The following is a 17,820-nucleotide window of genomic DNA, read 5'->3' on the forward strand; positions in this document are numbered from 1 at the left end:
GGAGAAAATAGGAATAGAAGGAACATTTCTAAAAACAATAAAAGCCATTTATGACAGACCAATAGCCAATATTATACTTAATGGGGAAAAGCTACAACCAATTCTCCTAAAATCAGGAACAAGGCAAGGATGCCCACTGTCTCCACTCCTCTTCAATATAGTCCTAGAACCCTTAGCCAGGGCAATAAGGCAAGAAAAAGACATTAAAGGGATCCGCATAGGGAAAGAAGAAGTTAAGCTATCCCTTTTTGCAGACGACATGATACTATACCTCCACGATCCCAAAAACTCCATCCCCAAACTCTTAGAAATCATAAATCACTTCGGCAAAATAGCAGGATACAAAATAAACCCACAAAAATCAGTTGCCTTCCTATACACTGATAATGTACAGGAAGAGAGGGAAATAAAGGGAGCAACCCCATTCACAATAACCTCCCGAAAAATAAAATATTTAGGAATTAACCTAACCAAAGATGTAAAAGAACTATTTAATGAGAACTATAAAAAGTTAAAGAAAGAAATTGCAGAAGACACTAGGAAATGGAAAGACCTCCCATGCTCCTGGATAGGCCGACTTAATATACCAAAGATGGTAGTACTTCCAAAACTAATATACAAATTCAACGCAATTCCTATTAAAATCCCAATGACGTACATCACTGAAATACAGAAAACAGTCCAAAAATTCATATGGAACAACAAAAGACCTAGAATAGCCAAAACAATTCTAGGGGATAAAGACAATATGGGAGGGCTATCCATGCCGAACTTCAAACTCTACTACAGAGCTATAATAACAAAGACAGCATGGTACTGGCACAAAAACAGACCCGAAGACCAATGGAACAGAATAGAAGATCCAGAAATAAATCCACAGGCCTACAGCCAGCTGATATTCGACAGAGGAGCCAAAGACATACAATGGAAGAAACACAGCCTCTTCAACCGCTGGTGCTGGGAAAACTGGGCAGCCACATGCAAAAAACTAAAAGTGGACCCCAGCCTATCACCATGCACCAACATCAACTCAAAATGGTTTAAAGACCTTAACATTAAACCTGAATCTCTGAAACTACTGCAGGACAGAGTAGGAGAGACACTTGAACTAATAGGCACAGGAAGGAACTTCCTGAACAGAGTCCCAGGGTCACAACAAGTTGGAGAGAGACTCGACAAAAGGGACTACCTTAAAATAAAAAGGTTCTGCACAGATAAAGCTATCGCAACCAAGCTAGAAAGACAACCAACTAATTGGGAAAAAATATTTACCAGCAATATATCAGACAAGGGGTTAACATCCTGTATATACAGGGAACTCAAGAAACTAATCCCTCCCAAACCTAACAAACCAATTACTAAATGGGCAAGGGAACTAAAGAGGGACTTCTCAAATGAAGAAATAAAAATGGCAAAGAAACACATGAGGAAATGTTCATCATCCCTGGTGGTGAAGGAAATGCAAATAAAGACAACCCTGAGATACCACCTTACCCCAGTCAGAATGTCCCACATCCACAAATCAGCCAACGACAAATGCTGGAGGGGATGTGGAGAACGAGGAACGCTATTACACTGCTGGTGGGAATGTACACTCATACAACCACTTTGGAAAGCAGTCTGGAGGGTCCTTAGAAAGCTAAAGATTGACCTCCCTTACGACCCAGTCATACCACTTCTAGGCATCTACCCTGAACAACAGGAACCAATATACAAGGACACGTGCACCTCCATGTTTATTGCAGCACTGTTCGCAATAGCTAGGATATGGAAACAACCTAGATGCCCCACCACAGATGAATGGATCCAAAAATTGTGGTATCTATACACAATGGAATATTATGCAGCCATTAGAAATGACAAAATAATGGCATTTGCAGGGAAATGGATGGAGCTAGAAGGAATCATGTTGAGCGAGGTAAGCCAAGAACGAAGAGACAAACAGTACATGGTCTCCCTGATAAGTGGATGATAAATCCAAAATGTTAGTTGATATGACAAAACTAACAGGACTTAAGAAACAAAGAACTCCCACTCATCTGGTTGAACCACTACCAAATATCCCCATGCTGCTGATCACATATATGGTATATAACATGTGAGCACCGTTATATATTACAGACTGTGATAGACAATTTGCTCCAGGAAAGTTAGAATGAACTTGTGACTTTAAATGAGCATCATTATTCCACAATACTGTGAATTTCCGGAAATTAAGTAATCACTTAATCACAATCAAAAAAAAAAAAAAAAGAACCTTGGGGAAGGGAGGGAGGGAGGGGATGGTAGGGGGAAAACAATGGAGGGGGTAACAATGTTCAAGAGGAAGTGTACTCATTACCTCACTCATGTAACTGTAACCCTCTGTATAGTATCTTTACAATAAAAAAATTAAAAAAAAAACAAAACATCTCAACTGAGTATGGTGATTCACACCTGTCAACCCAGCTATGTGGGAAGGGTATGTAAGAGAATTGTGGTCGAGGCTGGCCCTGGTAAAAATCAAGACTCTATCTTGAAAGTAATCAAAGCCAAAACAAACAAAAAGCTGGAGATGTGGTCAAATGGTATAGCACCTACCTAGCAAGTGTGAATTCCTGAGTTCAAAAGTAAGAAGAAGGAGGAGGAGTGTTAGAGTAAATTAGATTACAAGGAGAAAGGAGTGGGAGAAGGAAGAGGGAGGAAAAAGGGAGGAGGAGGGGAAGAGGGGGAGAAGGAAAGGAAGGAATAAAGTAGGAAGGAAGGAGAGAGGGAAAGAAGGAAAGGAAAAAGGGAAAATAAACTCATTGGAAATAGAATTCTCCTCACTGACATATGATCATTTTAGAGTGATTTTTTTTTTTTTTTTGTCAGTCATGGGGCTTGAACTCTGGGCCTGGGCGTTGTCCCTCAGCTCTTCAGTTGGGCTAGCACTCTACCACTTGAGCCACTGCACCACTTCCAGTTTTCTGAGTGGTTTGTTGGAGATAAGAGTCTCACGGACTTTCCTGCCTGTGCTGGCTTTGAACCACGATACTCAGATCTCAGCCTCCTGAGTAGCTAGGTTTACAGGTGTGAGCCACAGGCGACCAGCCATTTTGGAGTGGATTTATCTTTACCTCTGACCAAACTTTGGGTCCAAGGGCTTCCACCCTATTAGTTTGTGACTTGAGATATGGTAAGGACAAGTCTAAGTCACCTTCTGGCCATTTCTAGTTGTCCTCCAGCAACTTTGCAGTATCACTTTGCTAAAGAGTTTTCCCCCTGAAATTTATGCTGGAGTTTAATCCTTATTGTGAAGGATAAAGAAGTATTTAGAGGTAAGAGATGCTTGGGAGTAGATAAAAAGCATTAGGATCCAGCACCCATTATTGAATGAATCTTGGTAACTTTATAAGGAGTGAGACCTGAAGACACACACACACACATACACACACACACACACACACACACACACACACACACACACACACACACACACACACACACACAAATCTCTTGCCATGTGATGCCCAGGACTCCCAACAGCAAGAAGGCTATCACCAGATGCAGTCCTTTGACCTTTAACAGACTGTGATCCAAAACAAACCCTTTTCTTTTATTCATCCAGTCTGTTGTATTATGTTAACACTAGAAAATGGACCTGATGCTAGTGGCTCACACATGTAACCTTTGTTACTCAGGAGGCTGAGATCTGAGGATTATGATTTGAACCCATCCACAACAGAAAAGTTTCGGTAACTCCTCTCTCCAATTAACTACCACAAAAATAGAAGCAAGGTATGGCTCAAGAGGTAAAGTGTCATCCTTGAGAGGAAAAAGTCAAGCAAGAGTCAAGGCCCTGAGTTGGAGCAGAAGAGGAGGAGGAGGAGGAGGAGGAAGGGGGGGAGGAGGAGGGGGGGGAGGAGGAGGAGGAGGGGGGAGGGGGGGAGGAGGGAGGAGGAGGAGGAGGAAAAAGGAAGAGGTGGCAGTGGAGGAAGAACAGCAGCAGCAGCAGTAGCCTCTGAGTTACACATATGGCTTTATTGGTAGAGCTCCTCTAGCCAACTCAAGACTCTGAGTCCCATATGAACTAGGATGGTCTTGTACTAGTCTCTTAGGACTGCTATAACAAAAGGCCACAAGCTAGATGGCTTAAAACAACAGAAATGTTCTCTGTCAAATTTCTTCAGAAGTCCAAAATAAAAAAGTCAGTAGGCTCATTCTCTGTCTGAGGCTGAGGCTCTGGGTTAGTATCTCTCCCTCCTTGCCTGTTTCTATCTTCTAATATTGTCTATCACTGGCATTGTGTGCCTTAAAGCTACATCACTGTAATATACCTCTGTCATTACCTTGTTATATGTGTTCTTCCCCTCTGTTTCCCACCAGTTGTTTGGGATTAAGGGCCAGTCTAAATCTAGTATGACCTTATCTTAACTGTTTACATATGTGATGAATTTGTTCCCAAAGATCACATACTGAGGTAGAGGATGTTAGGTCTTCAACATACCCTCTGTGGGGGCACAGGGTGACCTGTGGAAGGGTTCATCTGCACAGAGTACCTCCCGTTAAAGAATGAGCAATAGTGGGTGAGTATGATTAGCTGGGACCTTTGAATATAAAACTTCTATCTCCGTGAGTATCTCCGTGAGTATCTCCAAATTGGAAGTAGTCTCCACATGGGAAGGAAGTCTCTCAAAGCTGACTGGTTTGAAGAACACATACTACTCTATAGTGTCAAAGTGATCACTGTGGCCACCACATTTCCCTCTAGAGCACTGATATACTACTAAGCCTGTTTTGGTTGAGGATTAAGTACCTACTTTTAATGTCCTATCAAGGCACGAAGTCTAAAGTTATGTTAAAAATCCAGCAGGAGACTGGGCATTGGTGGCTATTGCCTGTAATCCTAGCTACTTAGGAGACTGAGGTATGAGGATCATGGTTTGAAGCCATCCCAGGCAGGAAAGTTATTGAGATTCTTCTTTTTTGTCAGTTGTGGGGCTTGAACTCTCAACCTGGGAGCTGTCCCTGAGTTCTTCAGAGCAAGGCTAGCGCTCTACCACTTGAGCCACAGTGCCATTTCTGGTTTTCTGGTGGTTAATTGGAGATAAGAGTCTCATGGACTTTCCTTACCTGGGCTGGCTTTGAACCTCAATCCTCAGATCTTAGCCTCCTGAGTAGCTAGGATGACAGGTGTGAGCCTGGCTCCTTGAGATTCTCCAATTAAACCTCCACACAGTAAGTAGAATGTGGCTATAAATTTACAACTAAACACACTGGATGGTTAAAAATATATACTGAAACATGATAAACTATACAGGTCTCTAGAAATTCATACAGAGAGAGACTAAAAGAGATATTATAAAAGGATCACAAAGGCACAATAGCTTTGTGCAACTGATTATATAAAATAGCATTTATCAAAGTGATCTCCAGGAAATGAAAATAAGAGGTTTTTTTTCTTTGTTGCTGTTTTTGTTTTCTCTTCTTTTGTCTTAATCGTTTGTTTAGCTGTCTTTGGGAATGTAAGATACGACATAGAAAAGGAGGAACAAAGGGTGAACAAATGCAGCAGTGGTACTTACTAGATACTAAGTTGAAAATGAACTATGTACCTTTGTGGGTGAGGACCGGAGGGAAAAACTGAGAGCCAGGGACAGAGTGGCATTGTTCAAAAAGAAATGTACTCTTTATCTGACTTATGACACCTTTACAATTACAATAATTTTTTTATAAATAAGAACCCCCCCCCCAAAAGCCAGAAGTGCAGCTATGACTCAAGAGGTGGAACTCCAGTCTTGAGCAAAAGATCTAAGGGAATGGAAACAAGAAGGTTTTTAAAAAAATTTTTTTTGTTTATGTGATACCAAGGAATTGAACCCAGGCCCCCATGTATGCTAGGCAAGCACTCTACCACTAAGCCACATTCCTGGCCCCCACCCCCCGCTCTGCTGCTTTTTGTTTTCTTTTCTTTTCTTTTTATCTTATTTGTTCATTTATCTATCTTTGAGAGGGAAAGAAGGTGGCACAGAAATGGAGGGACAAAGGGTGAACAAATACAGCAGTGGTATTTACCAGACACTATGTTGAAAATGAACTTGTGGGTGGGGATGGGAGGGAAAAACTAGAAGAGAGTGAAGGAAAGGGTAACATTATCCAAGAAGAAATATATTCATTACCTGACTTATGAAACTGTAACCCCTCTGTACATATATCACCTTTATAATAACAATTTTAAAAAAGAGCTAAGGGACAGTACCCAGGCCCTGAGTTCAAGTCCACCAAATCAGCAATAACACACAAAAGTCCAGCAGAAGACCGATGGAAGGGGTGATATTAATCAAGCTGCATCATACTCATAGACTCTACCTTCTTTCCTTCCTTCCCTCCCTCCTTCCTTCCTTCCTTCCTTCCTTCCTTCCTTCCTTCCTTCCTTCCTTCCTTCCTTCCTTCCTCCCCCCACCCTTTCTTTCTTTTTGTTTGTCATGGGGCTTGAACTCTGGGCTTGTGTGCTATCCCTGAACTCTTCAGCTCAAGGCCATCACTCTTGAGCCACAGCACCACTTCTGTTTTTTCTGGTGGTTGAGATAAGAGCTCACAGACTTTCCTGCCTGAGCTGGCTTTGAACCGAGATCCTCAGATCTCAGCCTCCTGAGTAGCTAGGATTACAGGCATAAGCCACGGGCGCCTGGCCTGAATTGAAATGCCCTGGCCTGAATTGAAATATTTTTGCACACCAACTTAAACATAATAAAAATTTTGATCCAGCAGAAATATACTTATATCCAAGCGCCTGTGGCTCATGCCTGTAATCCTAGCTACTTAGGAGGGTGAGATCTGAGGATCGTGGTTCAAAGCCAGCCCGGGCAGGAAAGTCTGTGAGGCTCTTATCTCCAATAAACCACCAGAAAACTGGAAGTGGCGTTGTGGCTCAAGTGGTAGAGAGCTTGCCTTGAGCTGAAGAGCTCAGGGACACTCCTAGGCCCCCAGTTCAAGCCCATGACCAACCAAAAAAATTTAAAAAATACTAGAGACTAACTTGTAGTGTACAGTTGTAAACATGCATTAAAAAATAAAATGTGGCACCGTCTACTGAGGAACAAAGAGTTGGTTGCCTTTGCTCTGGAGGACCTGCCCATAGAGCATTTCCGTTGGTATTCATGGAAGCCTTGGACAGGAAGTGCACTGAGATATGCAAGCCAATAATGCCTGGCCCTTTTCCTGGCCTCCTCCCAAGAGCCCTAATCATTTGTTGATATATTGTTTGTCCAGAAAGTTCAGCTCAGGAATTGGAAACTGCAAGTGCTAGAATTATGAAGCATACAGCATATTCATGATCTATCCATATAAACTAAAAATAGGAATCAAGCAGTGGGTGTCCATCCAGGTACAGAGATGAACTCATCCTCACAGGTGATAGTTGGCTTTTTCTGTGAGCTCTGTGTCCTGGGAAATTCAAATGTACTTCTCTGAGTGGGTACAGCAGAGGAAATATTTCATACAGCCATGCTGAAATGCTGGTTTAGAGATTGACAATCTATGGTAGCAGGGCATGGCCCAACCATATTCAGTATCCTGGAAATGTTAGGGCTAGTCTATCTCAAAGGTAGAAGCAAATTGTCCCTGGAACCTGTCCACCCTGACAATGTTTGCCAGATGACAATTCTGAACAGATTCCCTCCTTCTCAAATCTGTGTGTTTGAACCTATTTCTTTAAAACAACAAAGCAGATTGAATCACATTTGCTTCTCACTTAGGAAAACTTCATATAGCAGCTCTATTTGAATGGTGCCTAACTCCTTGAAGGCCATATCTATCTGTACCAGGTGTGCAGTGCCTCTCTATAACCCCAAAGCCAGATTTCAGAATCACTTAAGATGCCTGGGAATCCACCAGCTAACCCATCTGAATCTAAGAGGTGTCAGATTGACTTATGTATGTCCTATGTCCCTGTGCTGTGAGTTCTGCTGGAGAGCATTGTGGCCACCTCAAATACCTTGAACTTGGATGAGTGTGGGATCAAGGACTCCCAGCTCAATGCCATTCAATCTGCTCTGAACTCCTTCTCCTCACTATCACATTCAGCTCTGGTGGGAACCACATTTCCATGTCTATCCACGACCAACTGGGCCATGATGCCAAGTTAAACCAGTTAGGCTTGCAGTTGTGCTCTGCCCTTCTGGAGAGCTACAATGATTTAGATGCTTCCTCATAGGGCGGCTTAAGAAAAGAAGACACATACAGACCTTGAGCGCCAAATGTTACACAGCACTAATGAAAAGTCTAAGACAGAGACGCATGCTATGTAATGGATTGGAAAATGCGACATAGTAAAGCTGTTAGTTCTCTCACCAATTGATAAACAGATTTAACACAATTTCTACCCAAAAAAGCCAATATTGTGGAAATAATAATCATGCAATGGTTGTACAGGCAATAATTAGAAAATGAAATTTGCAAAGTATCATTTACAATAGCATAAAAAATTCAGATACTCCAGAATAAACTGAATAAAAGACGTAGAAAACCCCTTTCCAGGCTGCCTCCAAAACACAGGTGAAACAAATAAAATAAGATCTAAAAAAGGAGAAATACAACATATTCACAAGTAAGAAGACTCAATATTGTAAATATATCAATTCTCCCAAAAGGTGATTGATTAATTTAGTGCAAACCCCATTAAATTTCTAGAAGGGATTTGGGTGATAAGTAAATTTGAGAACCTTATACGGAAATTTGGAACACTAAAGTTGGAGGATTCGTGCTAGCTTGATATCAATAGTACTACAAAATTCTAACAACTAAAATATTGTGGTGTTGGTGAGAAATGATAGGGACCAAGGGAACAGAATACAGAACCTAGTAGTTGAGACAGACACAAACACTGCCACTCAATTTCAAAGAAATACTATCACAACTTAATGGGAAAAATGATATCCTTTCCACTCAGTGTTGCTGGGTCAATTTATATATCCACAAAGAAGAAATATGCACTTTAATATCTAACTCATATCACACACAAGTTAATTTGGAATGAACAGCAGATTGAAATAAGACAGGCAAAAAGTAAACACAATCCACAGCTTATAGAACACAGCATAAGAGAATATTTTGATGACTTTGAGATAGGCAAATATGCCTTAAATGAAACACAAATTTTAATTAATTATAAAACAAAAAACTGTTAAGTTGGGTTCCTGAACATTAAGTGTTTGTATTCATCAAATAGCACCATTAGCAGAGCCAAAAGATAATCCAAAGGCTGTTAAATATTTCAGACAAAATCTAATATTCAGAATATATGAAGGACAGGTACAACTTCATAACAAGAGACTCATCACAATTTTTTTTGAGATAGAATCTTGCTATAGCTCCTGCTGACCTCAAACTCATGATCTTCCTGCTTCAGCCTCCTGAGTTATAGGCATGCATCATCTTTTTTTTTTTTTTTTGTCAGTAGTGGGGCTTGAACGCTGGGTCTGGGCACTGTCCCTGAACTCTTCAGCTCAAGGCTAGTGCTCTCCCACTTAAGCCACAGCACCACTTCTGGTTTTCTGGTGGTTAATTGGAGATAAGAGTCTCCAGGGCTGGCTATGGACTTCAATCCTTGGGTTACAGGCATGAGCCACCAGCGCCCAGCTTACAAATATATGTATATATTTGTTTGGAGGATTGAACTTGGTTTGCTACTAGTACCCCCCCCCCCCCCCCGCCAAAATGATTAAAGAGCATCTGTATATAAGATCTGGAAAAAGTAAAACTATGGTGACAGTAGAAAAATCAATGGTTGCCAGAACTGGAGAAAAGGATGGAGTGCAGAGAATTTTTAGACCAGTGAAATTTCTGTGTGATCCAAATACAGTGGATACATGTAGGTAACCATTTGCCCAAACGCATTAGGAGACGATGTCAAGGGTGATCCCTAACACACACAATGGACATTGGGTGATAATAATGTGTTAAGGAAGGTTCATCAACTATCCCACTGTGGGATAAGGGGGTTGATGATAGGAGGAAGGCTATGTGTTTGTGACTGATGATATGTTTGTGAGAGAGCAGTTCATATATGCGAAATCTCTGTATTTTCTGCTGTATTTTGCTGTGAATCTAACTTTTCTAAATAAAAAGTCTATTTTTAAAAAAAAACATTAGTAATGAAAGAATGAGAATGGATTGGATGGTGGGGTAATCAGCAGAGTGCTTTGAATATATGTGCATCACCCAAGTGAAACAGCCAACAGTCTGAATAGGAATCTGGTTTTGAATATAATGTTCTGAACTGGAAATGTGGATTCCAATGCAGGGAGATTCCCAGAACACAGTCTAAATAGAAATCTGGTTTTGAGGGCTGGGAAGGTAGCTCAGTGGTAGAGTGCTTGCTTTGCATGCATGAGGCCCTGGGTTCGATTCCTCAGCACTACATAAGAAAAAAAGCCAGAAGTGGTGCTGTGGCTCAAGTGGTAGAGTGCTAGCCTTGAGCTGAAGAGCTGAGGGACAGCACCCAGGCCCAGAGTTCAGGCCCCATGACCGGACCCCCCCCCCAAAAAAAAAAGAAATCTGGTTTTGAATATGGTATTCTAGATGGAAGATGTGGATTCAGAAGCCACCAGCATGTTAGTGGGAGCAAAGGTCACAATGAGACCTGATTACATCATCTGAATGAACTGGAAAGTGGAGCAGACTTCTGGGGGAACAATAAGTGTAAAGGGGCAAAGGACAAAAAATTTCGAGAAGGAAATTCTGAAGAAAAGATTAGAGAAATAGTTGAAAAGCAGGTAGAGTAGAACCACAGAAAGAAAAGGTATTTCAAGGAGGGAACAGATAATACAGTAATCATATGAAGAGTTCAAATAATTGAAGTATAAAAATACATTTATTTTTAATTATTGATTTAATTGGATATAATAAAATCAACATATGAAGACTAAATTTGTGCAATAAAAGGACCCCAAATAAATAAAAGGTCGACTGTGGCAATGGAAGAGAGTGATTTTTGGTGATGCTATACCTTCATGAACTGAAGTTGGGTACATGGGGATTAATTATATTAAACTCTGTTTTACATATGCTTGATGTTTTCCAAAAGAAAAAATGTTAAAAAAAATCTCTTTTCCACTAAAAAAGGACACCCATAGAATTGGGGGATGTATTTGCAATAGATAAAGGAATCATATCTAGAACAGGTTAAAAAAAAATCTATCTAACTCAATAAAATGATAAATGGCAATCCAATAAAAAAATGAACAAAAAGATTTTAACAAGCATCTCACGAAAGACATTACTCAAATTGATAATAGACACTAATCCATGGGAGAAATGTAAATTCAGAACACAAAGAGAAAGGTCAGGGATATAATTCAGTAGTTCAGTGGTATAGTACTTATAGATAGATAGAGATAGCATAGATATATATTTCTTTTTTTCTTTTTCTTTTTTTTGGGGGGGATCCAGTTGTGGGGACTGAACTCTGGGCTTGGGCGCTGTTCCTCAGCTCTTCAGCTCAAGGCTAGCGCTCTACCACTTGAGCCACAGCGCTACTTCTGGCTTTTTTCTTTTTTGCTTACGTGGTACTGAGGAATTGAACCCCGGGCCTCAGGCATGCAAGGCAAGCGCTCTACCACTGAGCCACCTTCCCAGCCCTAGATATATATTTCTTTATACCCATCAGAGATGCTAACATGAATACATATTGCCAGATGGCAGCATGTATATATACATATATATACATGTATATACATACATAATGTCAAATACCAGTAAGAATGTGGAATATGGAAGTGGCACTATAGCTCAAGTGGTAGAGTGCTAGCCTTGAGCTGAAGAGCTGAGGGACAGCGCCCAGGCCCAGAGTTCAAGGCCCACGACCGACAAAAAAAAAAAAAGAATGTGGAATCTGGGAGTTCCCATAGACTACTGAAGAAGATACAGATTGTTACAATGACTTCAGAAAATCATCAGTGTTTACCAAATTGGGCAAAGGCATATTCTATATTCAATAATGCAGAAATTTCACCCCCAACAGACATATAAACATAATAAACCAAAGTCAGATACAAGAATATTCAAAGCAGTACTATTTATAATTACCAAATACTGGAAATGAACTAAATATCCATATACATACACACACACACATATAATAGATTGAGTAATTAACTTGTGGTATGTTGACACAAAATAGAATCATGTGCTACATTATGACCCTTCATGACAGACCATATGTATAATGCAATTTTTTAGCCATTAACTTACATATTGCCTAGTGATATACTCATCCTAGTTTGTGTAAGTACAATGTGTGATGTTCATATAATGATGAAATCACCTATTTCTCAATATGTACCCGGTTGTTAAGCAACACATAACTAACTTTACTCAATAGTGAAAATGAACAAACTACAAATACAATAAAACATAATAGAGGCAAACCTTACAAACATAATTTTAATTGAACTACACACAAAAGACTACATCCTATATGATTCCATTTGGATAACATTTTTTAAGGCAAAAGCAACCTATTGACTTGAAAAGTGATCATAGAGGTTGCGTTTGGTGGTGGTAGTGACTTGGAAGGAACCAGAGGGAGGTTTCTGGGTTATAGGAATTATTCAATTTTTTATCTGAATGATGGGTTACTTGAGTAGGTTGACTGTGATAAACTTAAAATCTGCTGTTTGATGTTTCTGTAATTTTATGAAGAAACACTGCCTTAAAGGAATAAAAGCTTTAAGTAAATGGAAAAAAGGAATGTATTTTCCCTAGTTGGCTAAAAGTGGTTAAAAGAGGAACAGAAAGAGGAAAAAAGAGGAAGAAATGTTGAGGGTACTGTCCATTTGTCCCACCCAGCCCTCCACTTTTCAACTAACTAATGCATAGTTCAGTGCATAAAAGCCTTTCACAAATCTCAATCATGTTCTACTTACACGGTTTATTTAAAAAACTACTGCAGTCAGCTTGTGGATTAACTCTCTGATAAATGATGAAGCTTCTACTTAACACTACACTCTCCTTCACTAAAAATCTACAAGCTGTTTGAATAAACTCTAGGTCTCTGATGGCCAGATTCCATACAAAAACTATGCATTCATTTTCTGTTTTTATTTGGAACTTTGCTTTGTTGTTAGTTGTGGGGCTTGAACTCAGGGCCTAAACTCAATGCTAGTGCTCTACTACTTTGTGCCACACTGCTACTTGTTTTTCTGATGGTTATTTGGAGACAAAGTCTCAGAGACTTTCCTGCCTGTGCTGGCTTTGAACCACAATCCTCAAATCTCAGCCTCCTGAGTAGCTAGGATTACAGGTGTGAGCCACCGGTGTCTGGCTATTTGTAATTTTTATTTAAGTAAGTTACTATCTAAATGCAAATAAATGGGTAAGTGCAGGCTAGCAAACTATGGTGTCCTTTCTTCCACTTCTGTATAGCCTAGTGTGGTGCATATAGTGCTACAATACAGGCTGCCTTTTACTTTGGTTGTCTTCCAGCCACACACACACACAAAAATACAGCAGAGACTGTGAACCTGCCCTCCTCACTAAGAGTGGATCTCCTCGGCTGAAACAAGCAAATTCATCTCACATCTGCTACCATTTTTGGAGATATTTAGGGTCATGAAATGAGTTTGGTGCTGAATTCATGAGAAGACTTTTTTTTCTGGTTGGTTTTGGGGCTTGAACTCTGGGCCTGGGTGCTATCCCTCAGCTCTTCAGCTCAAGGCTAATGCTCTACCACTTAAGCCACAGTGACACTTCGGTTTTCTGGTGGTTTATTGGAGATAAGAGTCTCATGGACTATCCTCCCGGGCTGTCTTTGAAACACAATCCTCAGATCTCGGCCTCCTAAGTAGCTAGGATTACAGGCATGATCCATCAGTGCCTGGTGAGAAAAGTCTTTAATATCTTGCAGTTTATAAGGTTCTCTCTCTCAATCAACCTTACAGTTAAGTACGTGCTATTTTCATAAACAATGGAAATATACTTTGGAGAAGATAGGTTTTATTAGGACTAGCTTTTTCAAAAGGTGAATTCTAACTCATACTCTTCCAAAGATGGCGATCTGGGATGTGTCCAACAAAGCATTCAGACCTGGCCTTCAGAGCTTGCTGCTGCTGGGTTGCCAAATAATTGCTTGTTTTTTTGTGGATCCTGGGTGAACTGTATATACATGTTATCAAATGTACCATGTCTTTTAGATGATGAATGCATGAATTCATAACAAGGATATCAATCATCCAAATTAAGGCAGAAGACTGGACTAAATGATGTTCAAATCTACTTCTGACATAATTTTATTTATTTACTTTTGTCTGTCTTGGGACCTGAACTCTGTGCTTGGATACTGTCCCTCAGCTCTTCATCTCAAGGCTAGTACTCTACCCCTTGAGCCACAGCACCACTTCTGGCTTTTTCTGCTTATGTTGTGCTGAGGAATCAAACCCAGGGCCTCATGCTTGCAAGGCAAACACTCTATCACTGAGCTACCTTTCCAGCTCCTCTGACATAATTTTAAACAGAGAAACTCTAAAGGCCAGACTCTTTTTTGTTATTTACCATCAAAAAACAAAAATAAAAACAAAAAAATCCTAGGTACTTTCAAAGCAAAACAATATACATCATGATTGGTCATAGTGCATCAGGTTGAATACTAACAAATACTTTGAACAACACAATTTTGAAAGCCTATGCTATTTCTGTTCTTTTGTGCAGTGTCTCCTCTCTAAGCATATGGTGACAAAGCCAGGAGTCAGCTTGAGGCGTTTTGTTCCAGAAACCTACTGTTTAGCCACTTGGCTCAGAAACTAAGTAAAAATATACAGACCACTTAAATGATAAAGAAAACAGAGTTCTAACTTCCTTAAACCCTACTTTGCCTTTCAGAAAGGACTTCAGAAGATTCTAAATAAATTTCTCATGTAGAAACATTCCACTAAATCTTGCTTTACTAACAGATAAATGACATTTTCAAAATGCATTCCCAAATGAAAAAGTTTGCAGAATTTTGTAAGTGTAGTCATATTGGCTACATGCAGATCATAAATGAAAGCCATTTTATATTATCTGATTGATGTTATAGCATAGTTGATAACTATTGGACATTAATTAAGCACCAAGACTTCAGTCCTAATACCATTACCCCAAAGGAATTTTTCATAAAATAGAACTTTTTCCCTTTGTCAAAATTAGTGACACTGTCAAGGCTAGAACCAAGTATCCATGGAGGTGAGGGTTCCATTCTCTTCTTTCCTTCTTCAGGACAGAAGGATAACTTTCCTTGGCTGATCTGTTTTTAGCAGGATCCTCCCTCTACTCTGAAAGAATCCTTGAGAACATGTGCATGGCTCTTCTTTCCCTTATCAGATGTTCATGAATGAGAAAAAAATGAGTGCCTAACTTTGTAATCTCTTTAGGTGCTATTCCCTGCCCCCCAATACTGGGGTTTGAACTCAGGGCTTCATACATTGGCTGGAGCTCTACCGCTTGAGCTATATCTTCTCTCTGACTTTTTGCTGGCTATTTAAGAGATGGAGTCTCACAGACTTTTCTGCCCAGGCTGGCTTAAGCTGTGATCCTCTGTATTTCAGCCTTCTGAGTAGCTAGCTAGGATTAAAGGCATGATCTACTGATACCTGGCTTGGGTGCCTCCTTTTAAGACTGCTTTTGTCCTGGATTATTAACTATGCCATAAATTCAACTAGGTATCGTCTATGTTAATACTGAGAGTGTATTTAATAACTGTACTCACGGATTGGGGATAAAGCTCAGTATTAGATACTGAGGCACAATACAGGAATATATGACACAAAACAACAACTCCTCTCCCCAGAACACAAATGCATTTAATCAATTTTACATCTAATATAAAGATTTTATTTTCCCATCACATACAATAACTGAGATAACTTGACAATAACAAATGTGCTATCTTGCACCAGAATCAAGTTTTGACAAAAGAAAAGGTGCTTGGGATCAAATATACGGTCTTTGGCATGTTAGGCAGGTATTCTACTATTGAAGTACATCTACATCCCCATTCCAACTTCTTGTAGTTGCTCTTTCCATAAATGCATTTATTACTGAGAGAATAAATGTGGTAGAAAAGGTCATGGGGACCTGGGGCTCTGAGGCTACACCTTCTTAGTGGCTGGAATATTCTCTTTCCTCTCTTTATCCTCCTCCTCCTTCTTCTGTAGTACTGTAAAATCAGCTGAGGGTTACTTGAGTCATCCACTAGTCCTTTTAAGTTTTTCAGATGGGGTATTCTACTAACTTGCTTGGGCTGGTCTCAAATTACAATCCTCCTGTCTCCACCTCCCAGGTAACTGGAATTGCATGTGCATCAATGCTACTGGCTTTAAGATGAGAGCTTACCTCATAGAACTCATAAACTTTATAGACCACAATAAAGACAATTTGCCCCATGAAGGTTAAAATGTGTTTGTGACTTTAAGTATTACTATCTCATGATATGGTGAAATTTATGTAATCACTTAATCACAATACAAAAATATGCTATTAAAAAAGATGAGAGCTTATGGACTTTTTGCCTAAGCTGTCCTTGAACTTTGATTATTTTTGTCTCCACTTCCAAGTGGCTGAGATTACAGAAATGTCTCACCAACAAGCATAGTCCTGTGACACAATCTTTGAAACAAAATTAAAGCTGGAGCATACACAGTTGCCCCAACAAATACCACTTGAATTATTTTCCTGAGTCCTACAGCTCTGTGAATGTGAAAAACATGTTCTAATTATATTTGTCCTAGGTTTCTGATGATTGTTGAAGTCTGAGTTATGTCTACTACTCTTGCAGAGGGACATTATGAAGTAAAAATGCTAGGAAGCAAGCCTAGGGACTCATGCTTGCCAGGCAAGCACTCTACCACTGAGTTACAACCCCAGTCCTATGGTCTATTCTACATGAAACAATAAACACTTGGCAGGGCACTGGTGGTTCATGCCTGAAATCCTAACTACTAAGGAGGCCGAGATCTGAGAATTGTAGTTTGAAGCCAGCAAGGTCAGGAAAGTCAGCAAGACTCTTATCTCCAATTAACCATCAGAAAACTAGAAGAGGCATGGTGGCACAAAATGATAGAGCATTAGCCTTGAGCAAAAATGCTCAAGATCAGTGCCTAGGCTCTGAGCTCAAGCCCTCACAACGGACCAAACAACAATAATAACACCAAAACACTTATAGTGAGAAGATAGAAAATATTAAACAAAGCCAGGTGCCTATGGCTCACACCTGTAATTCTAGTTATTCAAGAGGCTGAGATCTGAGGATCACAGTTGAAAATTAGTCTAGGTAAAGTCTTGAGATTCTTATCTCCAATTAACTGTTAAAAAGCCAGAAGTGGAGGTGTGGCTCAAGTGTACCAGCTTTGAGTGAAAAAGCTAAAGGACAGTGCTCTGGATCTAAGTTCAATTCAAAGCACTGCAACAACAACAAAAAAGTAAATAAAATATTAAAGACATTTCCTAAATTAATCTTATACCAATAGCAATTATTGACAACAAAGACCAGGAACAGAAGATTAAAACATAGATGCTGCAATTAAATTTCAGTGTTTTCTTCTCTAAGTTAATTAGATCCAATAGCAAAATAGACCCAACATTTCATCTGTTACTACTTTATGTTCCTGGCAATTTTAAGGAATGATAAAATGGCCACATGAGAAAATGTAAAAGCAAAAAAAAAAAAAAAAAAAAAAAAAACCAAACACCCAAAAACGTTTACAGGATTTATCTGCTAGGTTCTCAAGCAATCTAAAGAACAATTGAAAAGCAGTATGTGAGTGGGAAAAATTTAAGATCTTTATCTTAGAATAGGCCATAAATATTGGCATCTTGTCATTATTA

Source organism: Dipodomys merriami, unplaced genomic scaffold, assembly GCF_024711535.1.
Source record: "Dipodomys merriami isolate MVZ:Mamm:240054 unplaced genomic scaffold, mDipMer1.0.p SCAF_136, whole genome shotgun sequence".
Taxonomy (NCBI): Eukaryota; Metazoa; Chordata; class Mammalia; order Rodentia; family Heteromyidae; genus Dipodomys; species Dipodomys merriami.